Source organism: Onychostoma macrolepis, chromosome 11 (genome assembly GCF_012432095.1).
Source record: "Onychostoma macrolepis isolate SWU-2019 chromosome 11, ASM1243209v1, whole genome shotgun sequence".
NCBI lineage: Eukaryota > Metazoa > Chordata > Actinopteri > Cypriniformes > Cyprinidae > Onychostoma > Onychostoma macrolepis.
The window spans coordinates 9761468-9787076 of NC_081165.1; the positions used below are offsets into that span (position 1 = coordinate 9761468).

A 25609-nucleotide genomic window follows, 5' to 3' on the forward strand; every position below is an offset into this window, starting at 1 on the left:
TATTCAGTGCAGCAAGACTGAAGACTTTCAGGCAAAAGGTTCAAAATTAACACCTAAGAGCCAAATATGAGTAAAAGCATATTTCTTTGCACTCAGTGAGTTCATTTGGACAATTTATGAACAGATTCAAAAAAGAATCAGATTAATGTAAATTCCTTTAATTTCTTTCCAAATCAGTCTTTATTCAAGAAGAATATTTAGATGAATGCTGGTGTCCATTTGTTTTATATGCATGTATATATTTCTATCATGACAACTCTTGGAAGATTTTAGCATGGTAATGGATATGACAGTGTTAATGTACTTGGTGGAATAGATCTGTTGGGATGCTGCTGCTGTTAGTTATTGCTGTAGTTGTAGATTATTGCTGCTGCTGCTGCAAGTAAGTACAGGAACTTACTGCCAAAGCATACGACAATATGGTTCTGTGAGTATTTAAGACATACTGCTGCTGCAAAAATAGCAGATAAAATAACCCATAGCAGAGCTATACAGGTGGAGCTGGGGAAGGTGGAGGGCTTCAGAGGAACTCTGAAAGCGCGCTGCAAAATGCTCAAGTGGATGCTGACCAACCATTTAAATCAATCAATCAAACTTTATTACAGACTCAAGGTCCAGATTTTAAAAATAGACAACATATACAACCCTTAGCATCTATCACAACCATAAAGAGTTACAAAATACAGCAATACCAGTGTCTCCACAGCCTTGACCGTGTAGTACTAACCCCTATTAAATGTAAAGCAGCAAGCTCATTGGCTGTGTACGCAACATGAACCAATCAACTTGTGCGTTTAACGCTATGAATATCATCAGTTACGTTAAGAACCCATCAGCCTGCGCCACCTAGAGTTTTATGAAAGAACTAGGCATATATACACTAGTGATGCGCGGCTGGCGGTTATATACGCGAGTCCGGTGGGTCGGGTAATAAAAAATGCATTCTGATTATTTGCGGGTGGATAAGATAAATCATTAATGATGCAAATATTAACTACATTTTCTAAATAGGCTACAGAAATTGAATAAACTGTAAATTAACATCGGCGTATTAACGTTATTCAACAAAACATTATTTAGTCAAGAGCAGTGAGGGATTTCCTCTGTCTTTTGTTGTTTGATTAACATTAATGACAGACGGCACAACTTTATTAGGCTGCTGTCACAAGACCTATTTCATGGATCCTATAATTATGCACATGCGTTTTCTTTCGCAACTGTTTACATTAACTTAAGACAAAACCAACAACGCTTATGAGGATACTTGCCAGGACGACCATTTTGACGTCATTTTGTGTGTATTTGGCCACTTGAGCGCAACAAGATTTGCTTGCAAACTCAATTTTGTACTCGCAGGGCACGCTTTGGATGTGACTGTGAGCGCACAGAAAAGCGCCTCTGGAGAGCACGAGTACCGAATGGCTTAAAAAGACATGAAAATAATACATTTTTGTTACAATGCAACAATGATCAGTGAGGCAATTGACAATTCTGTCAACTGTACCAAAACGTGAGCTTAGCTAAAGTCTTGTATCGCAGCGTGCCGCTCTAGATGCGCCGATGCGAAGAGAAGGTCAAAGAGAGAGGACGCAGTCATTATGCCTACAGCTGAATCACTCACGCTGTTTTCAAATGACTGATTTGATCTGATGGTTTGTGTGGATTTATTTACTCATCTAACCTATACGCTATATTGAATAAAGGTTTTGCAGTAATTTCCCTCATTTTAAAGTTCAAAGCTGCGTGAATGAGTAATGCGATATATGCGCAATCCCGCACCGAAATTCAGCACCTAATTAAACATAATTCTATCATAAAGAGAATTGTGAAATAGATTTCCATGACTTTTCCAAAACGTTCTGGGTTTATTTATTTTTCCAAAACTTTCCAGGCCTGGAAATTGCGGTTTTAAAATTCCATGACTTTTCCGGGTTTTTCATGACCATACGAACCCTGAATGTGACGATCGGGTGCGGGTCGGGTGCAGTTATCTAAATCCGACAAAAATATAGGTGCGGGCGGTTGGTGGGTGGATAATTTATTTGAAGCTGCGGATTCAGGTGACATTTTAGCTCATCCGCACATCACTAACACACACACATTTTATTCATTTAATTTAAAAAATAAATAAAAATAGAGTTTATATTAGCTTTAAATTAAATAAAATTTGAAGTATATATTTTGAAAATATTTACATATATATATTTATATATTTAATATATAAACAACATATTTTTCTTAAATATATACATGCATGTGTGTGTATTTATATATACATAATAAATATACACAGTATACACATGTATTATGCACAAAAAACTTTTATTTTGGATGTGATTAATCGCGATTAATCATTGCCCAGCACTATATACACATATGAACACAAAATTATGGGGGGAATTATACAAATTTCTATAACTTTTTTTTGCATTTACTGTAAATATTATATTATATTATATATGAATTATAGGAAAATACTTTACAACTTTTTTAGTGCTGTCAATGATTAATTGTAATTAATCGCATCCCAAATAAAACATTTTGTTTACATAATATGTGTGTGTGTGCGCTGTGTATATTTATTATGTATATATAAATACAAACACATACGGTATATATTTTGGAAATATTTACATATATATATTTATATATTTAATATATAAACAACATATTTTTCTTAAATATATACATGCATGTGTGTGTATTTATATATAAATAATAAATATACACAGTACACACACATACAGTATATATTTTGAAAATATTTACATTTATTTATTTATTTTCTTAAATATATACATGCACGTGTGTTTGTGTATTTATATATACATAATAAATATACACAGTACACACATATTATGTGAACAAAAATTTTTATTTTGGATGCGCAATTAATTGTTTGACAACACAAATTTTTATAATAATTACACACACACACACACACACACACACACATGTTTGCATTTTATATATTTCTCTCATATAGGGTGACCTGCACAGTTAGGCACTAATGTGGAAGGCACAATACATTGCAATGGCGAAAAACTATATATTGGGACAAAAATATAATTTGCTTCTCTTACCTTCTGCTGTTTTTTTTTTTTTTTTTGATGCAATCCCCAGTTGTCCACTTCCTCATATTCGTCATCATAAAGGTGATGCACCTTGAGAGAGAAGATGATTAGGGGTTAATTATCACTTTATAAGAGGCAGAGACATGACGTCTTGCTCTGAAGTATGACCACTAAATAGCTTCCTAATTATGATTAATCACTCTGAGATGACACACAGCTTTCATATTCATTCATCCAGGTTAAGAAAGACAGTTTCAATTAGCTTTTTTAGGACAGAACCACACTTTTACTTTAACTAGTTATTCTGATTAAATTAACTTGGAAACTTTTAGTTCTTCTGGGAATAATGAATAAATAGTGCTGCATGCTAAAGCCTATCACTAGTGAACAAACAATTAACTCTAAGGCCAGATATATGCTCTCCTCAGATAAGCAAACTTGTGCTCTATGTAATTTTATCTCTATGACCAGAGACATTAAAATGCAAATAAATCGACTCATCAACTTACAACGTAAGGCTCATTACCTTCCATTGTCTGCGCTCATTCCTGTTGAATGTCCTCAATCTGGCAACCCATTTGAGCATTAAAAAAGGTCTGAACCACTGATCAATAATAGATCAGTGGTCTGAACAAGAAAAAGGTCCGAATTGCAATTACATATTGTCACGGTGCACACAGCAGGGAGGAACGACGAGCACTCAAACGAGGATAAACTTCCAAATAATAGTCTTTAATGGGGACATCAGGACAGGACAGGGCAAGACAAGGCAAGGCTGAGACAGACAGGAACACCGGGAAGTAACGAGTAGACCAGACGAAATCTAACTAAACAGGCAGGAACTAAATACACATGACAACGTGACAGTACTCCCCCCTCCCAAAAGGCGCGACCCGCGCCGTAACAGTTCCACCAGGAAGGGGGGGTGGGCACTCTGGAGGCCCCTCAGGACAGACATGGACAGGAACACAGGACGGGGACCTCCAGAGTGGAACAGACAGAGGCCATGGCAGGGCTGGGAGCTCAGGCGGCCATGGCGGAGCAGGGAGCTCAGGCGGCCATGGCGGATGGTCTTCATGGCCATGGCAGATGGTCTTCGTGGCCATGGCCACATTTTTCAGCCCGCCCACCCACCCTACCCAGAGCTCTACGGACGCGGACGGCGGCGTGAAGGGGGGGAGCCGCCGACATTCGGGTTGGCTTTCCCCGCAGTCGGCGGCGTGAAGGGAGCCGCGAACGGCAGGCTTAAGGAAGCCGCAGCCGGCGGGTGTGCCGCGGTCGGCGGGTTGGCTTTCCCCGCGGACGGCGGCGTGATGTCCCGCGAACGGCGGCGGCGCTTTCCCCGCGAACGGCGGGCTGAAAAGAGCCGCGGACGGCGGCGTGATGTCCCGCGAACGGCGGGCTGCAAAGAGCCGCGGACGGCGGCGTGAGCTGGCGGCGACTTACATGTCGCGGGGGAAACAGACAAAACAAACACATTCAAAAACGAAAAAACAAAACGAGGAGAGTGGGCGCCGCTTACGGTTTAGGTCTGGTCTTCTGTCACGGTGCACACAGCAGGGAGGAACGACGAGCACTCAAACGAGGATAAACTTCCAAATAATAGTCTTTAATGGGGACATCAGGACAGGACAGGACAGGGCAAGACAAGGCAAGGCTGAGACAGACAGGAACACCGGGAAGTAACGAGTAGACCAGACGAAATCTAACTAAACAGGCAGGAACTAAATACACATGACAATTACTGATAATGACTAGAACACGGCTGGGCAACACTTAACTAATAATAACACTTAACAAGGACAGGAACAAGACCAAATAAGGACACAAGAGGCGGGAACACATGACACACACGACAGAGGACGTGACACATATCTCGCAATTTTGACTTTAAAACTCTCAATTACAAATTTATATCTCACAATTCTGAGAAAAGGAGTCAGAATTACAAAATATAAACTCACATTTGCGAGAAAAAAAGTCAGAATTGAGAGTTTTACTTTACTCTATGGATCAGAGATAGCAGAAGCATCAACATGTTAGCACAGTTCATGTTTCAGCCATTCATGGGTGTATGTGAGGTTATCTGAATTGTTTCCTATTGATTACGGCTCTCTAAAGCCCAAGAGATGATCTTAAGCATGTGAACTCTTCAATAATGAGTCAACCTAATGAAGCAGACGGGGAGGCATGATGTTTGTGTTGTCTGAGCTAATTAGTCACTTGTTGCCTATGTCGTTAGCATCTGTAGCCTATACAGTTTTACAATTTCCGAAGGAAATGTCAGTGGTGTTTGCCACGCAAAGTTGCCAACCAGAATAGTATTGTATCAAGTATTGTGAGTGGCTACCTGAGCGTTGCTATGTGGTTGTTATTAAGTTGCTAAGGTGCTCCTAATGGTTTCCAAGGCATTGCTATAAAAACATTTTTCTGAGTGTTTATTAGAGTGTTGCTATGCAGTTGCTAGGGTGTTCTTAATTGTTTTCATTGCATTGCTATGTGGTTACTAAGGTGTTCTAAATGATTATTAGGGCATTGCTATGCAGTTACTAAGGTGTTCTAAACATTTCTGGGTTTTCTGGGTGCTGTTCTATGGTCACTAATGCATTTTCATGTAATTAATAAGCTTATCTGAGTGTTTTAGGACAATCACTATGCAGTTGCTAAGGTGTTCTGAGTGTTTTTAGAGCACTGTTATGTGGTTGCTAAGGTGTTCTGAGTGGTTTCTGTGTGCAGTTCAGCTATTGCTATGGTGTTTTCATGTCATTACTAAGTGGTTGCTAAGGTGTTCTGAATGTTTTTAGGGTGTTGATATGCAGGCGCTAGAGTGTTCTAGTGGGTTCCAAGTCAAAGAATCTCAATCACATTTTTATTTCTATAGCTCGGACCCTCCTCCAATGAAAGTATGAGTTGTTGTTTTTTTTTATATGTCAAATAAAAAATCATCAGGTGTCATTCATGTCCATAACCACCAGGGGCACCATCAGGATTTCCTCTTGGGGTACAGAAACCAGATCAAGCTCCAGCCTAAAAATTCACAAAATATTTCTTAATATAATGCAATATTCAGGAAGCCAAACACTTAAACACGCAGACTATATGATATGAACTTAGCATGGCTCCAAAAATCTGTTTACGACAGCATCATTAATTTGTGGAACTTGTTATCTCAGTCACATATGGCTGGAGCCGAGACACACTCAAACGCACGCTCAAACAAGCCTATATGCACATATATTATGCAAAATAAAGGAAGAACAAAGTAAACAGACACTATAGGTGACAGGAAGGACTTCATTAGGGAGGGATTTCTGCTGAGCTGACAGAGACACCCTGCTCTCTCTCATTCTCTCTCTCGCTGTCTTAAACACACACACACTCTTATGCTTCCCATCTTGTGAGAGAAACAGTGGGAATGGGAAATGGGGGTGGACAAGGAGACAGACAGAACAAGGCCCGTCACCACACAGCAGAGGCTTTTTGTCACTTTCAGAGGAGGCCTGTAAGCGAGCTAGTGGCAGTCGCAGCGGTTGTGGGAGGCAGGGTGAGGGAAAGTTCATCTGGAGGCGCTCGGCTCCAAACGCAGCTCCAGAGACACACGTTGACTCCAGCCTTTTGGCAGTACGACAGCAGTTAGCGCGTAGCGGGCTAATGCCGCACGGTGCTTTTCACAGACCTAATCTTCACAACAACAGCAGTTAGGACAAAACAACAGCAATATGAGTCATGTTTATACATAGCCGTGCTGGTTTTGCTGCTTTGTTGCACATTAGGGGTTATTTTTCATGCCTGTTTGATGGTGGGTAGGGAGGAAACCTGGAGCGCTAACCGCATGTCATGGCCAATTAGAGCGCAGAACTTTTGGGTGGTGAAACACTCGGCGGTCAATTTGAGTTCACTGCAAACTAGCTAGAATTTGCTTTTGCTTTTTACAACACAGTAAGGTAGTCGTCCGTCCACAGCTAGAGTCCGAAATTAATTTACCCTTCCGATGGGGGGGTAAATTGAGAAAAATTACCATTCAAAAATATTTCTGATGATAGAGTGTTTGAATTAACTTTCTTCCTGTGAACTGATTCTTATTTTATAGTATTCTATACAGTGATAAAGGCTATGTTGATTATCAATATAATTGCAATATAAACATACATTGTCCATATGAAAATACCTCAGATGGCTTGAAGAACACAGATAAACCATATACTGTTATAATTGTGTGATTCTCATCACGTTTAATCATTCAAAACATTTATTTCCGCATTTTATTTTTTTCAGCTACAGGATGCCTTTGTCCATATAAGGGATTTTCTGGAAAGTCATTTGTTTTATTACTTCTATGAGTCTCGCTTGTGGACTTCCTGCACGAGGGCGCCCTCTGGTGTTGAGTATGAATTAAACTATCCACAAGTGAGAGCTTAACGCTCCATAATGGCGCTGGCGCTGGATTATTATGTGTCATATTATCGTATGTGTACTATTCATTTTTAAATATTGCCAATATCGATATATTGCAACACCCCTAATTTTCACGATAACGATATTTCATTATTTAAATCATGATTATCGTCAACACTGGTATATCGTGACACCTCTATTACCAACGAAACACCAACACATTTTAACCATATTCCACAGAGTGGAATTCATTCATCAATGAACCCTAAATCAATATATGAATCATTCATATTATTTTATTATTATTTACACGTTGTTCCAAACCTTTATGTTTTTTTTTTTTGGAAGAAAGTCCAAACTGGTTCTGCCATATATGGATTCTATATAGAATGAAAGTGGACACTGATCAGTCTGCAAAGTTTGTGGTGGGTTAATTGTTTTCATGTTTTTTAAAAGTTTCGATAACACTTTATTTGAAGGTGTCCTTGTTATACATGTGCTTACTATTATAATAACAATAAATTATGCATAATTACATGTAAGCAACCCTAAGACAAACCCTAATCCTAACCATATAGTAAGTACATGTAGTTAATTAAATATAACTCAGTACTTAAATGTATAATTACACAGTAACAAGGACACAAAATAAAGTCTAACCAATGTTTCTTATGCTCACCAAGGCTGCATTTATTTGACACAGTATAATCAGTAATATTGTGAAATATTATTACAAAGTAATATAACTCATATATTTTATTTTAAAATTACCATTTATTCCTGTGATGCAAAGCTGAATTTTCAGCATCATTACTCCAGTCTTCAGTGTCATGATCCTTCAGAAATCATCCTAATATGCTGATTCAAGAAATATTTCTTATTATTATCAATGTTGAGCACAGTTGTGCTGTTTAATATGATTATGGAAACCATGATACAGTTTTTTCACGGTTTCCGTATTTGATAAATATAAAGTTCAAAAGAAGTCCTTTGTAACATTTTGGATTTTTTTTCCAACTATTTTGTAACAAATGTCTCTACTGTCACTTTTGATTATTTGAAGGAATAGTTCACCCAAAAATGAAAATTTTGTCATTAATTACTCTTAATTTTGACATTAATTTGCTGTTCCAAACCCGTAAGACCTTAGTTCATCTTCAAAACACAAATTAAGATATTTTTTAGAGCTCTCTGACCCTGCATAGCAATGCAACTGACAAGGCTGTGAAATCAGTGGTTCAACCTTAAATATATGAAGCCACGAGATTACTTTTTGTGCACAAAAAAAAAAAACATTTCAGTTGCATTGCGGTCTATGCGGTCGGGCTCTTAGATTTCATAAAAAATATTTTAATTTGTGTTCCAAAGATAAACGAAGGTCTTACGGGTTTGGAACGACATGAGGGTGAATAATTAATGACAGAATTTTCATTTTTGGGCGAACTAACCATTTAATTCCTCCTCAATTACTTAATCTCTTAAACATATATATCTTACAGACCCAAAAAATCTGAACAGTAATGTCTAATATTAGGGCATAAAATGATTTTGTTCCACATACTGTCTTTTAGGTGGCTTAATGCAAGGAATATCCCACAAATGTGTCAACACAAGCAGTTCTGTAGGAGGGGGAACTAAATTAGGCATCCTAGATACAAAAATTGGCTATTAAAACCTGCAATGTTCGCAACCTCAAATACAGTCACCAGCCAACAGGCGAGTAAATAACAGCTGTTTCACAGGCCAGTGTTTCTTAGCGCCTACAGCTATAACTATCGCTGCAAAGAGATTTGCTAAACAGCCCCAGAGCTAAAAATGAAGTTGAGATGTTGACACGCAGGGAATTCTCAGAGGGCCGGTCATTTAAAATACTGTTTCACACGACTCAAAGTTTGCCATCATCCTTCATCAAAAACAAATTATTAACCTTTAGAAACTAGCGCGGCTGGCAGACATTCCCGAGTTCACTCCAGGCTGCTATATCTGCCAAAACTCGGCTGAAAATACACACAGGGACCATTTTCTTAACAGCTGGGAGTTCAATTAGCAGCTGATAAGCGAGCAGGGGTTGGACCCTCCAGTTTCCGATTCCTCATGAAAAGAGGAGCAGAGCGGGCCGACTCGGCACCGCAGGCCAGAATAGAAGAGTAATGTTCCTCCGCGCACAGCTGCTAACTGACAACAAAGGACTTGTCATCGTGATTAATGGCTTGAGGAAGCCTCTCTTTGTTACCAGGGCAGCACTGTACTATGTTAAAGGCTATTAACGTGGGGAAAAGATGGGGAAATATATAAAAACCAAAGAGGGAGGGGAAATTTATATATAAAATGGGTTCAGGAGGTGAATAAAGGAGTAAAAGTGGCTGAGTTGGAGTAAAGGGGAATCCGTGATGTAGTACACCGGGATTTTACCACGCTGGCAGGTATAATGTGGGGCATATGACAAAGAGCTATTTGTTGAAATCACTTCATATCGGTATTTGTGGTGATAAATACTCAAGGCTGGAGATTTGACGTCTGCAGCGCTGGATTTAGGAGTGGCCAACGCTCTTTCTTTTGCCCTACGTCCCATCAGCTCTAAATGAAAAGAACTATTTATGGAGGCCATGATATGATGCACCGTCAGGTAGGAAAGAGTGAGAGAAGCAACTTTTCACATTGATTTTCATGTCAGCTGAAAAAAAAAGGTTTTGGATCTGATGCTGCCATGGCAACTAGAGGCAAAAATGTTTTCAGATTCATCTTCAGTGATTGAGCTCCTCCTCACGCAAAAGTTGGGTGGGTCTTTTGGTGGGCAAAGAGAACAGGGATTCCCAAAAGCATCGTAAGCCTAAGTTGATCGTAGCTCCATTGGTTTCAATGGATCCACGATGTACTTAAAAGGATAGTTCACCCAAAAATGAAAATGCTGTCATCATTTACTCACCCTCAAGTAGTTCCAAACCTGTATGAATGTCTTTGTTCTGCCGAACACAAAGGAAGATATTTTGAAGAAAGTTTGTAACCAGGCTGTTTTGGGGCACCATTAACTTCCATAGTAGGGGGAAAAACAACTATGGAAGTCAATGGTGCCCCAGAACTGCTGTGTTTCCCACGTTCTTCAGAATATCTTCCTCTGTGTTCAGCAGAACAAAGACATTCATACAGGTTTGGAACTACTCGAGGGTGAGTAAATGATGACAGAATTGTCATTTTTGGGTGAACTATCCCTTTAAAGGGGTCATATAATGCCATTTTTGTACAAGCTAAAATGATTCTTTAGGGTCTAAATTGAAAGTTTGTAATATACTTTAATTAAAAATTCTCATTAGTATTGTAAGAAAACACTCATTTTACCTGCTCAAAAACAGCTCTGTTTTCAGCACACGGTTTTAGTGCGTGTGTTTTTAAATGCTAATGAGCTTTGCTCGCCCCGCCCCTCTGTTCTGTGGGGCGTTTTTGACACAACACACGTGGAGTGTTGCCTTGACAACAGTTGAGGGTAAGATGTGCTTGCCTATACAAAAGTAAATATGTGATCAGATAACATAACTTATTCTGGCATAATATTGAAAAACATCAATTAGAGTATTTATAGTCTTGGATCATATGCATTTGCAGGATGTAAACAGTATTTTGCAGGTATTGTGTTACCATTAATTTTCATGCAGTTATAACTGTTTTTTATTTATTTAAATTTTTTACATTACTTCTTAACAGACACCGTTATAAACCATCTACAAAAGTAAGCTTAGTGTAGTGTTATAATGTTAACTTTAATATCTGCGTACACAGTTTGTAATAACACAATAACCATAACGTTTTGTTCATTATAAACGTGGGATTATTAAGTATATTGAGAACGTCAGAATAGAAAACATGCATGTACCCTGAATGTAAACATTAGCCACATACATCGTGAAGCGTGCTAGCGATTTGCAAAGATTAATATAAAGATTAATATAAAGGTTAATTAAACGTTACACTCACTTCTTCTGGAGGTTCAGCAGGAACACGAATAGTTGGTACCGATTCTTTTTTCAGGAGCAGCTTCTTAGCAAAACCAGCTTTATACTGACCTTCATTTATAAAGCAGTCTGGTGAAAAATGATTCGCGCAAACATGAAAACATTGACGTTGCTCGTGGGGAATATTCCCTTCAAAAGCAAAACTCAGCCACTGTGTATTCAGCGGTTCGGACTTAGGAACATCAAAATGACTGCTGTGTTCATTATTGCACCCGAGAACAGAACACCACAATCGCTTAGACGCCATTCTGCTCATAGACAGCTCCAGCGTATATCAACAATGACGCGCGGACTATGATTGACAGCTCGCTCACGAGCAAGGGCGGGTCTGTGTTGAAACACTGCTGTCAATCAACCATCGTGGGAGGGGCGTCCGACCGTGTGGCGTCACACGGTCGAACGGCTTGATTTGAGACAGGGTAAAACAAATAAGGAGATTAAAAAAAAACACTGGATGGATTTTTATCATTTTATGATGGTTGTGTACAGGCACTGCTAACACACATTTCAGTACAATCAACTTGTAAAAGTGCATGTACCATTATATGACCCCTTTAAAGGAACACTCCACTTTTTTTGGAAATAGGCTCATTCTCCAACTCCCCCAGAGTTAATAAGTTGAGTTTTACCGTTTTGGAATCCATTCAGCCGATCTCTGGGTCTGGCGATAGCACTTTTAACATAGCTTAGCATAGATCATTGAATCCGATTAGACCAGTAGCATCGCGTTCAAAAATGACCAAAGAGTTTCGATATTTGTCCTATTTAAAACTTGACTCTTCTGTAGTTATATCGTGTAGTAAGACCGGCGGAAAATGAAAAGTTGCGATTTTCTAGGCCGATTTGGCTAGGAACTATACTCTCATTCCGGCGTAATAATCAAGGAACTTTGCTGCTGTACCATGGCCGCAGCAGGCGCAGTGATATTACGCAGCGCCTGAAAGTAGTCCCCAGCTATATTATAACTATTTACCTAGCTGGGGACTACTTTCAGGCGCTGCGTAATATCACTGCCACTGCTGCGGCACTCTTCGGTCATTTTTGAGCGCGATGCTACTGGTCTAATCGGATTCAATGATCTATGCTAAGCTATGCTAAAAGTGCTATCGCCAGACCCGGAGATCGGCTGAATGGATTCAAAAACGGTAAAACTCAACTTATTAACTCTGGGGGAGTTGGAGAATGAGCCTATTTCCAAAAAAAGTGGAGTGTTCCTTTAAGCTTACAATGCTTTTGGGAAATGCAGCCCTGATTGGTTAGCTTTCAAACTTGCAAAATATACTGGACCTCAAAAAGAATATGGAAAACATAATATGATGCAGTGTAAATGTTTACATTTTTTTTTTAAATTATTATTTATGCCATGATGCATATTTACTCTCATCTTTTCGTTATCAACTTTTTTCTCATCATTACTCAACACTTTTGTTAGCAATTTCAGCCCCAAGATTAAGACTGAATAAATGTTATGCAATTTTTGATGTTTAGAGCTTCTATTGGTCAAATGTAAACTAAACAATTTCACAGGTCAACCTGAACTTCAGAACGTAGCAAAATACTGACTCTTACTTTTCACATGCATATGAATGGAGCACAAAGTCTAGTGTGAAGGCACCTCAAATTTGTGTTTTCACAATGAATAATTTTCTCTCATGCAACAAGTGCACCACCTTTTTTTAACAAGTGCATTTGACCTTTTTTAAGCACCCAGCACAATCAGACATTTCTGTTCTTGTTACAGGAGGCCTTTCAATAAAAAAAGAAGTGAATTAAAAATTGTTTCTCCTACACAATAAGAGAAAATGAAGAGTAAACAAGCATACATTTTCCTTGCGTTTTCTGCGTTTCAGAATCTTCTCCTGCAAAAAAAAAAAAAAAACACACTGAAAATGCTACTGTGAAAAACTGTTGACATTCCCAAAAATATCTGTGTGACAGCTCACATTCAATGGTTTTCATTGGTTTCATTCAAAACTAAGTTTCTTTTTCTCAGTTTATCAGTTATGTGCATTATAGGGTTTTATGCTACATCTTATGTTGTTAAATGAATGCTTATAGTGTCACATGAGTTAACTTGATTGTGCTTTGTATTTGTATGACAATATATATATATATTCTTGTGATCAACTTTGATTTATCATGTGGCTTTCTCTTTATCGCCTGTGTTTTAAGGTGTTTGAAACAGACTTTAGTACATTCAGTTAATAAAAATAAGCTTTTTCCTTTTTCTTTGCACTCTAGGTTAAATCTGTAAAACCTATAACTTTGATGGTAAAGTTCTGGCAAAAACAGATGTTTTTTTTTTTTCAACAGTGAACCTATAGACCTTTGTCTTCGCAATATGTCAGTTTGGTCACACTTTATTTTAAGGTCCAATTTTAGCTATTAACAAACCATTAACTACGATGTTTGCCTCAGTAACCACCTAATTTGCTGCTTATTATTAGTTAGTAAAGTAGTTGTTAAGTTTAGGTATTGGGTAGGATTAGGGATGTAGAATATGGTCATGCAGAATATGTGCTTCCTAAGCCAATATGTTATGCTAATAAGCAACTAGTTAATAGTGAGAACTGCTCGCTATACTAAAGCATTACCGTAAGTTTTACCGTAAGTACTGAAAATGAGGCTTTGATGGATAGAAGTACACGTGTTCAATGGATTGTACTGATGCTTAACAACATACAGATTGTTCAGTTGATGAAGCATCTTTCTAAAAGTCCTCCAGTAGACAAAAACTCCATCGGTCTTGAAAGTCATGAAAAATGACATGATTTATACAGTCCTTGCTCTCACAGCCTCGTTTTCATCCACATAAAACTCAATGCAGCATCTAACCCGATTAAGGTCTAACCGTTTACCTTATATAGCTCTACTTTCTAGAATTGTGTCTATTATTAAATCTCAGCGTCTATACTTGAATAAAACTCCTTGAGCAAACCATGAGCAATGCCATTTCTCTCTGGGTTAAGAGCCCAACTTTTCCTCGCAACTTCTGACATACATTGCGCTCTCTCTCGGGATCTGCGGGATTGAGCGTTAATTCTACTTCCTTAACGTAAATGACTAAAGGGATTTTTCGACGTTAAGATACTCTCATCACGTCCGATCGGTCTTCACTGGTATAATCAGTCAAATTCAGCTGGCTTGTTTTTAACATCCCCAAATATCTGACATATATGTCTTTCTCACAGCCGTCTTCATTGCGTATTCAGTCAGGCACGCGTCTGGGTTGCCATTTCCCTATTGCGTTCTGGCAGTTGTGGTCTGAAGGAGCTGCCGACCCCGGCCTTGGAGCAGACAGCTTTCCCCTGACTGGACCCACCAGGGACGTCACTGCTGCACCGCTTTAAGTGAGAGGAAAATGAGAACCTTAGACACAGTGTCACACGGCCCATGAACTGTGGAATAGCCTCTGCACCGATAAGACAACCCTTTCCGACATGGGAATATTTGAGGAGTCTTTCATATGACAGGTCTAGTGGAACGCGGCCTTGAAGGGTCAAATGGAAAGATTTCACGCATGTTTATGCCGGACGGGTCGAAGCGCCATGCTAGAGGAACTCTGGGAAAGAATACAGGTTATATTTCTGTTCTTCAAATCAAGTCTATGACAGCATGCGAGTTCGAACTTTAGCATGCACACTAGTCCAAAACAATTAGTTGGTTCAGAAACATTGTTTCTGCATGGGCTGCTCCTCCTCGGTGGCACACGCGTGTCAGGATGGAGCTGAGCTGTCAGGGTTATTCTGAGAAACACGGCTTGCGTCAGCTGGCGCAGCTGAGACAGATGCGAGACTCATCCGTGTGATATCCATCTCAAGCGCCCAAAGCGCCATCCTCCAAATCGCTCACGAAAGCCTTTGAAGCAAGTCTTTGATGTCTCATCATTCTCTAATTACTTGCATTGTCATGGTTATCACTCATTAGACTCAACTGGGGTTGTTGAAGAGTTGAGTCTTTAACGGATGCTTGCGGTCATGTGGCTTATTGGTTAAAACGTCAGGACTGTAAACTAAATGCTGCAGGTTCAAATCACAGAAGGGAGGTTTCGTGAAGAGGGAATCTTGTCAACAAAATAACTGACAAAAATGTTTGTTGACGAAGGGCTTCTGTCAATCATAATGTATGAGAGAGAAAAAATATGCTTTTTCCTGAACAACATACTGAAACACAGACAGACAGCATTTTCATATTTGTTAAATATTAATGTTTAAATTATTGCAAAAAAGTGTTTGGGTATTAGCTTTTTTTATACTTAATTTTGTATTAAACATTATGTTCATTGACTGAAATTAGACTAGACTAAAATGAATGAATGACAAAATGTTGACAATTTAAAACAAAAAATGATATTAAACCATTTTAATCAAAACACTGTTGACAAAAGCACAAGTGAAAAAATGCACTGTCTGCATAACACTAAACCAGACAGTATCTACCACAAAAAGTTAGTTTTTTGTTACATTTTTTTAAAATTAATCCAAAAAGCGTTTGACTATTTCCTTTTTTTGTACTTAATTTTGTATTTTCTCATCTAAAATTTTCATTGCCTGAAATTATTTAAATATAATACGAATAATTAATATGAAAAAATTTATATGAATATAATTTGACAGTGTTAAATATTCTCAAAAGCAAGAGTTAAATTCTAATGAAAACATACTGTTGCTGCTATATATATATATATATATATATATATATATATATATATATACATACATACATACATACATACATCCATACACACACACACACACACACACACACACACACACACACATACTACTTCCACAACAATGCACTGAAACATGGACAGTAAATACATTAAAAAAATAATAATAATAAAAGTACAGCAAAAAACTTTTTCACATGTCGTTTTTGTTAAAGGTTAATATATGTTTAAATAATTTCAAAAATACTTGCTTTTTTGTACTTTGTCTCATTTAAAATGTCATCAACTAAAATTAGAGTAAAACACAGTATTTAAACACTAAACAATAATGTAAAGAAATATTGACTCAATTTAAAATATATTTTTTGAGAAATGACCAAAAACTCCCTCCCAAAAAATAAAAAATAATGCAAAAATCAATCATTTATTCACCCTTATTTTGTTCCAAACCGCTATGTTTTTTTATATCTTCCTTGGATCTCAAAGGGAGAAGAGCTTTGAAGAATATCCAGATCCAAAAATCTCTTTTGATCCTCTTTTTACATGCTGAAAATAATAGCACAAATACAGACACCATGGAAACATGTCAAACTGTAACAAGCACATATTTAAATAAAACGTTAAATTATTAGAGACTGCTAAGCAAAATGTTTTGGTTGCACAACACCATAAAGTAGTCTATATGAATTTATGCATTATTTTTCAAGTCTGAAGCCACACCAAAGAACAGACCAAACTATGTTCTTCAAATTCACTGAAAAGCTTTGAAATCTCTGTCAAGTTTGCTCTTATTCAAACTCGGCACATCAGTTATGAAACATGCAAGAACCAGTGGTGTGTGATGCATATTCATGCAACACGGCTAAATTATACTTTATGTGAACTATTATGTCTGCTAAAAGAACTAGCAGCCTTTCTAAACACATACTAATAATAATCCCTTTAATTGGCTCCAGCAAGATCACCTGTAACTTTCAGGAGGTAAAGTAACTTAAGCATAGTATCCAAGAAGGACAGAAGCTGACAAACATCTTAGCTAAATGAATTTTGGTGGGGAGGCAGCCACAAAACTGTTGATCTGAGACGGTGCCAAGCACTCATAAAAACCGTTATGTACGTAAACAGAGGAAGACAGAATAATGCCCAAGGTCTTGTGGGCAGGAATGGCGGTAGCCAGCATCATTTGGCAGATGGAGCAAGGTGATATGACCAGCTGTTGCTGGCCCATAAACTGGTGTGGAGACGAAACATTAGATTACAGTCTGTTGGGGAGAATAAAGCTTAGATGCAGCCCTCATGTTGAGTAATTGTAGCATACCAGGTGTGAAAGTTAAGAAAGCTTTGATATCATCATCTTATGATTTCTAATGCAGTGAGAGATCGTATTATTCAAGGTTGAAAGGAATAAAATTGACCATTTCTGAATATCTGTTCTGTATCTTGAGGTTCAAATTGCATTTTGCGCTGTAGGTGTGGATATAATGAATGTGGATCGCTAATGAATACGCTTCGCCACTCGGAAAACAATTAAACAGGAATCCTTGTTTTCATTGTTGAATCCTTGAAAAGGAAAAGACCGAGGCATGTTATGAATTCTCTGCCAAACGTTCTGGCGTAATTAAATCGGCTGAGTTGCAATTATTAGGACCTTTCTTCCCATCCTTCCCATGCTGCAGAAACAAAAAGATAAAGAAAAACCCTGGGCAGCTATAATCAGAACTTTTCTCAAATGTTGAAATTGCAAGTGGGAGAAAGGGGCCCTGATCGAGCGCAGCGGACAAATGAAAGCTTTGCCCGGCTCTGAGGATGGGTGTTCCTAATCTTTCACAACAACGAGCAGCTCTGACGATCTGTCTCTGCGTTTTAGAGCAGCTTATCTCTGTTCCCAGCTCTAATGCTGAAGATAGGAGTCCGCCGGCTTCCACTACTGTAAGAGAAGGAACGCAAAACCTCAGAGTGTACAAACACGCCGTGCAACCGATTGGAAATTTGAATAGGTGACGTATGGTACTGGACACGGCAAAGGGATAGAAGAGGTCAAAACCTAACAATGACCCAAGAATGATTAGGTCAACATAAAATCAAATCTTATTTCTGGTCTTATTTTTTTAAATGAATGTTCTGTTTCACTTGAGAAAACAGAAGTATTTGGACTATAAAGAAAAAATGAAATAAAAAGTTTTTTTTTTTTGTCTATGTATCTATGTTTTTATCTATGTATCTATCTATACATATATATTACATATATTTATTCTTATTCACTGTTTATATATAATCGCTGAAAAAATGGTGAAGGATTTACTTTAAAACACTTTTTCACTCATATCAGAAATTTCTAGTAAATTTCAGAAAGAATTACAAAGAAATGGCAACACATTGAAACATTGAACTAAAGGTGAAATTTACAAAGTCAAAAAAAATTTCAAGGTCATTGCTTAGTCCTATTTGAAGTTATCCTAACAGGAGTAGAAGAGCAGTTTTTAAGCATAATTCATAAATTAAATGTATTCTGAAGCACAGTATAAAAAACTTAAATGAGATATTTGAAAAAGAACACTTACTGATTCCTCCAAGTTGTTGGGTGTTAATCTGGCACCTGATGCTATTTTCCCTAATTATATGACAAACCCTATTTAATTGGCAGCATTCCTCTAATTTTCACTGAGATTGTAAGATTGTGGGCTGCTCTAAAGTGACTGAAACCCTGCAAAAGGAGGTTGTCCAGATGAAAGCCAAAGGGATGGCCTTTCAGCCATCGCAAGTGAAGCTGGTCTTTCCAAATCTGTGATTTAGCGAATATTGCAGCTTTACAATGACACTAATTCATTCAAGTCCCCCAAAAAGGCTGGTTGTCCATGTAAGACAAATGCTCGAGAAGACAGGATAATGCAGAGACTCTCAATGGTGAATCGGTTCAACATTGCAGCTGGAATTGCTCAGTTCGGCGCTGAACAGGGTAAGGATCTGCCTCGGCATGTTTAAGAGAATTTGGACTGAAAGCACACTCTGCAGTAACCAAACCTCTCATCAGCAGAAAGAATCAAAAGACTAGGCTAACCTTTGCGGAGGAGCATGTTTTGAGGAGAGAGGAGAACCGGTCCAAAGTTCACTTCAGTGATGAGAGCAAGTTTAAAGTATTTGGGTCTGACTCTGAAATATTTTGTTCGGCATCAAACTGGGGAGAAGTTGAAGCCCAAGTGTGTAAAAAAATGTACATCATACATTATAAGCATCCAAAAGTGTCCAAATACTTTTTGGGGCCACTGTGCATCAGATTATGGAAGCAAAGAGGCTTTTGTGTTGACTCTAAAAACTATTGTTCATCATCCATCTCATTGGCCTCAATTCGTTGCACAACTTGTGTCCTGTGTTTAAGCTGCTTGGCAAATTCACCATGACAGTGTCTGGGGTGCAGGCAGCAGGCACATCTCATGGATAGTGTTGGTTTCTCTGCCTGTGCGTTCTTATCCCCAGCGCCAGATCACTGACAAGACCTGACACCCAGCTGATCTGGGTGCCAGACAGTGACACACCAATGCTGTGAGTGCCATGGGTCTTTATTCCAGATGGGGGTCGTCCATTTGAGTGTTAAGGACTGTCAGAAGAACAGCACGACAATGACAGGCCACTGCTTTTCTCTACGTCTGTATCGACTGGACTCTGATGTGCCCAGAGAGGGGCTTTCAATGATGGAAATGTGGTTCTGCTGCGGGACGTACCGTGAACTGACAGGAGATATTCGTAGCATGGAATCCTTTGGAGTTGTGTTTAACGATTCCCGAGGATCTGAGATTGGAGATGGATTGCAGTAAATGAGCACAGGAGGTCACAGGAAGTTAAGACAAACACAAACTCACCATATTCATGCATGCAAATATTCAGCACATGAAATAACTATTCATAGGAAACCCCCCAGTGCTGCAGGAATATTCAGCAGTATCAACATTTCTATATGTATCCCTGAATATCCTCAGCATAATTTTTCTTCTTTTCATGCGTCTGTAATAGGAATGAATTGTTAAAGGTATAGTTCACTATATATAGATATAGCGATAGATAGATAGATAGATAGATAGATAGATAGATAGATGGATAGATAGAGATAAAATTAATCAATTTAAAAATAATAATTCTTTGCCACTTTAAATAAACCAAAAAATTACCAATAATTGAAATTCTACAGTATTTTGTCTCAATAAATTGAACACTAAAAACTCAAATTGATAATTTTTACAAGTGAACTGATAGATAGATAGACAGACAGATACTTAAATAAAAATTAATTATATTTAAGATTTTATGTATAAAACATTACACGTTTTATTTTTTATATTTTAAATGTAATTATATATTATTAATAACATATGTATCATTTAAAAATGACTAAAAATTTGTTTAAAAATATAATATATAATAATTATTTGTCACTTTAAATAAACAATAAATTACCAATAATTGAAATTCTATATTATTTTGTCTCAATAAATTAAGCACTTATAAACTAAAACTGATCATTTTACAATATAAAAATTATATTTTAGATATTTGTTACATTTATCAGTGTTATTAATGTTATTTATTAGTAGTAGTAGTAGCAGTGTTTAGAATATTAAATTATTAACGTTTTCAAAGATTAACTTTAAAAATATTGAGGAAGAATTAAATGATGGCAAATGTAATCTAAATGTAAAAACATACAAAATGAGAATGCAAAAAATAAAAATCCAATTTGGCTGATTTATTAATTGGTACTTTTGGATAATTCAAACACTGTCACTGGGAAGGTACCCTCTTTTTAAAGTTATTTTTTGGGCTTTTATGCCTTTTTATTAGGATAGGACACAGACAACAGGAAAGCGTTGGAGAGAGGGGGATGGGATCGGCAAAGGACCTCGAGATGGGAATCGAACACGGGTCACTGTGAGCACAGTTGCGCTGTATGTCGATGTTTAAAAGGTACTAACATGTACTAAGATACTCAGTACCGCCGCTCCCTATACGCAGAGTTTGCATAGTGCACCAACTCCCAGGGGGGCACCATCCCAGTTGCTAAAAAAAAACAAACAAAAAAAAACTTTCGTTCTATATTAATATTAAAAATAACATCAACATATACACAAATAAAAATCTAAAAATGAATACATATACACACATACATACATATACATACATACATACATATTGTGACGAGCGTCCCGAAGCTTCATCAGCGTCGCCCTGGAAACAAGCGAGGAACACCTGTCCACCCTCATCACAGGCTGATCGGTCACAGCTGCAGCTGATCACAGGCCGGCTACATAAGCCATGCAAGCCCTGCCACATGTGAGAGACTTCTCCACGAGACTGAGCACTAACTCGCCCTCTCATTTTTCCTACAGACAGCAGTGTGTGACCAACCAGCCCCTCACCAGAGCACCCCACGGATTTGCTACACTGGGAAGAAGGCACTCACCGCACTGGAGCACCCACATAGACTGTTTCCCTTGTTGCACTACCCTTCCCTTATAATAAATCCACCCTTCGGGGCCACTCCAACACGGGCTGGAATCCTTGTCGTGTGATTCCTCACCCCGTGACACTAGTGGAGAATGCGGGCAGATTCGTGAGGAATCACTGACAAGCGATTTGCGTCACCTGACCTTTTTTTCTTTTTTTTGTGTCTCCGGGTTTTCTGTCACAGGCGAGCGCTCCTCCCCTAACATGGATGAAATCCTCCAGCGGCTCACCGAGGTTAGCATCCGCCAGCAACAGATCGTTGAGCACCTCGCCACCCGTCAAGGAGAGATGGAGCAGGGGCTCGCAGCTCTTCGTACTGCCGCCGCTCAACGCGTTCCGGGAGTGGAAGCCTTCTATAAGCCCCGCCTGCCAGCCCGTGCGAGGCCGCCGAACTCATGCAACTCGCGCAACACTGGCTACTGGAAGGCACCCCATCGGCCAGTCAGGTGGCGGAATGCATAGTGATCGACTGTTTTCTCCGAGCCCTTCCCCGTTCTCACCGTCAGGCGGTTGGGATGAGGAACCCAACCACCACCTTGGAGCTTGTGGAAGCTATAGAGCTGGCGGATGCAGCCCAACGTCGGGATGCTGGGGAGCGAGTGCCGCCGTTTCCCCGAAGGGTGGTTCAGGAGCGACGCGCGCCGGAGGGCACCCAGCGACCAAGGAGCAGGCCGGCGGTTCCCTCGCTGCAGGACGAGCCCATGCCGACAGAGGCTCCCGTGCTTACCGCTCGAACCTGGCTGGCAGGCTGCATAGTGCACCATGACCTGCCGGTTGGAGCTCCAGAGGTGGACGTGAAGATCAACGGAAAGCCTTTCCGGACCATCCTGGATTCCGGCAGTGCGGTCAGCCTGGTGCAGTCTCATGTTCAAGCGCATCGGGATGGACCTGGTGGGGCCGTTGCCTAAGTCTGCCCAGGGACATGAACACATCCTGGTGATTGTCGACTATGCCGCCCGGTATCCAGAGGCAGTCCCCCTCCGATAAGCCACCGCCAAGGCCATCGCCCAGGAACTCTTCCTACTCTCCAGCAGAGTCGGCATCCCAGCGGAGATTCTGACCGATCAGGGTACCCCCTTTATGTCCCGGCTAATGGCTGACCTCTGCCGGCTGTTGCGGGTGAAGCAGCTTAGGACCACCGTCTACCATCCCCAGACCGACGGACTGGTTGAACGCTTCAATCAGACTCTGAAGCAGATGCTGAGACGCGTGGTAGCAGAGGACAGACGCGACTGGGACCTCATGATCCCCTACGTCCTCTTCGGGATCCGCGAAGTCCCCCAGGCCTCCACGGGCTTCATCCCCTTTGAGCTCCTCTTTGGCCGGCAACCCCACGGCCTCCTGGATGTGGCGAAAGAGGCCTGGGAGCAACAGCCGGCAGCCCATCGCTCGGTGGTCGAGCACATAAAGCAGATGAGGGAAAGGATCGACCGGGTCATGCCGTTAGTCCGGGAACACTTACAAAAGGCGCAGCAGGCTCAACAGCGCCACTACAACCGGTAAGCCCAACCACGGGAGTTCCAGGCCGGAGATCGAGTCATGGTTCTAGTCCCCAATGCTGCGTGTAAGTTCTTAGCCACCTGGCAGGGGCCCTACACTGTGCTGGAGAAGATTGGGCCGGTTACTTACCGCGTGCGCCAACCAGGACGGAGAAGAGCCAAGCAGCTCTACCACATCAACCTTCTGAAGAAGTGGGTGGGGACTAGAGACCAGCTCGCAGCCTTCGCCACCTCTGATCCCGTGGTGGTGGACGTCAACCCCCATCTCTCGGCTGCCCAGAAGGGGGAGCTGCAGCACCTGATCGGTCAGTTCTCTGATGTGTTCTCGTCTCTCCCCGGGCAGACCAGTGTCCTGCAGCATGACATCTGGACGCCTCCCGGAGCCATCATCAGACAACGGCCCTACCGCGTCCCTGAGGCTCGTCGGCAAGCTATTGAGGAGGAAGTACAACAAATGCTGAAGTTGGGGGTGATAGAACCATCGCACAACCCGTGTTCCAGCCCAATCGTGATGGTCCCGAAACCGGATGGCACCCTCCGTTTCTGCAATGACTTCCGTCGACTCAATGAGATTTCCGATTTCGACGCATACCCCATGCCTCGGGTGGACGAGCTGTTGGACTGGCTGGGAAGGGCCCGGTATATCTCGACGTTGGACAACACTAAAGGTTACTGGCAGGTACCCCTGTCTGAGGGAGCAAAACCCAAGACTGCTTTTTCCAGCCCCTAGTGGCCACTGGCAGTACCAGACCCTTCCCTTCGGCCTGCACGGGGCACCCGCCACGTGGACATCCTGTTGCGGCCCCATCAGGCCTACGCCGCCGCGTATCTGGACGACGTCATTATCCACTCTGAGGCATGGGAAGACCACCTGGACCAGTTACAGAGGGTGCTCTCGGAGCTCCGGAGGGCTGGGCTCACCGCCAACCCTCACAAATGCCATCTAGCACTCTCCGAGGCAAAGTACCTGGGTTTCCAAGTGGGGCGGGGTCTCATTCGGCCACAGGAGAAGAAGGTGGAGGCAGTACGCTCTGCCCCGAGACCTGAGACTAAAACCCAGGTACAAGCTTTTTTAGGGTTGGCGGGGTACTATCGCTAATTGCTTAATCCCTAACTTCTCCTCTTTAGCCGCCTCCCTGACCTGACCAGGAAGGGGCAGCTGGAGAAGATACAATGGACACCAGCGACGGAAGAAGCCTTCCAGAGGGTGAAAGGGGCCCTCACCTCGGCACCAGTCCTCCGAGCCCCGGACTTTAGCTGCCCCTTCCGGCTGCAGACGGATGCCTCCGACACGGGACTGGGAGCCGTCCTATCACAAATCCAGGAAGGTGAGGAGCATCCGGTCATTTATATCAGCAGGAAGCTGACCCCGGCCGAGAGAAACTACGCCACGGTAGAAAAGGAGGCCCTGGCCGTTAAGTGGGCAGTCCTGGAGCTGCGCTACTACCTCCTTGGCCAGAAGTTCACCCTGGTCACCGACCACGCACCCCTTCAATGGATGGCTCGTGCTAAAGACACCAATGCCAGGGTGACACGATGGTTCCTCGCGCTCCAGGACTTCCACTTTGTTGTGCGTCACCGGGCTGGAGCCGCGAACACCAATGCTGACGGCCTCTCTCGGATCTGGGCAGCTTTCACAGGTCTGCCAGGGATCACTCCCCACACACCCCCTAATTTTCCCCTACTGTCTCATGTTACCAACAGGACCAGGCTGATCGGTCACAGCTGCAGCTGATCACAGGCCGGCTACATAAGCCACGCAAGCCCTGCCACATGTGCGAGACTGAGCACTAACTCGCCCTCTCATTTTTCCAACAGACAGCAGTGTGTGACTGACCAGCCCCTCACCAGAGCACCCCACGGATTTGCTACACTGGGAAGAAGGAAGAAGGCACTCACCGCACCGGAGCGCCCACGTAGACTGTTTCCCTTGTTGCACTACCCTTCCCTTATAATAAATCCACCCTTCGGGGCCACTCCAACACAATCCTTGTCGTGTGATTCCTCACCCCGTGACAATATATATATGGTGAACGCAGTAGGCAGGCTAAGCGCATCTAATATTCTCTCCGAGTTTCCATGTTCCCTTACGAAAATTAGCCATGGTTTTACTACGAATAAAACTAAAAATCATAGTTCTTGTAGCCATGGATGGTTTTAACCATGGTTTTGTTAAGCTGCTTCAAATAATAGTTTACAAAGAATTAAGATAGTATTAAGACAATATTTGTTTGTGGTTATAAAACCAGACCTAAGCCAACAACAGCCTTTAAAATTACTTAAAATGCATTATATAAAACAATGAGGCAATAATTATATGGTTTCACTGAATAACACTGTTAAAATACATAATGTAATATTATTACAAATGCCTCTAAAGATAACCAAAGGCCTGGTAATTGTTACAGTTACAGGATGATCAAGTCCTTGTTTAATATTGACCAAATATTTAGGCTAATTCAAATA

General features: G+C 40.8%; 1 protein-coding gene across 6 annotated transcripts in view; it reads right to left on the reverse strand.

Annotated features, from left to right (window-relative positions):
* The window catches only part of epha8 (eph receptor A8), a 184595-nt gene that overhangs the window by 112501 nt on the left and 46485 nt on the right, over positions 1-25609 (reverse strand). For all 6 annotated transcript variants that reach the window (XM_058790811.1, XM_058790809.1, XM_058790807.1 and 3 more), the window contains one exon: positions 3084-3164. The gene's annotated coding sequence lies outside the window, so the exon portion shown is untranslated. The remainder of the gene's footprint in view (positions 1-3083; positions 3165-25609) is intronic.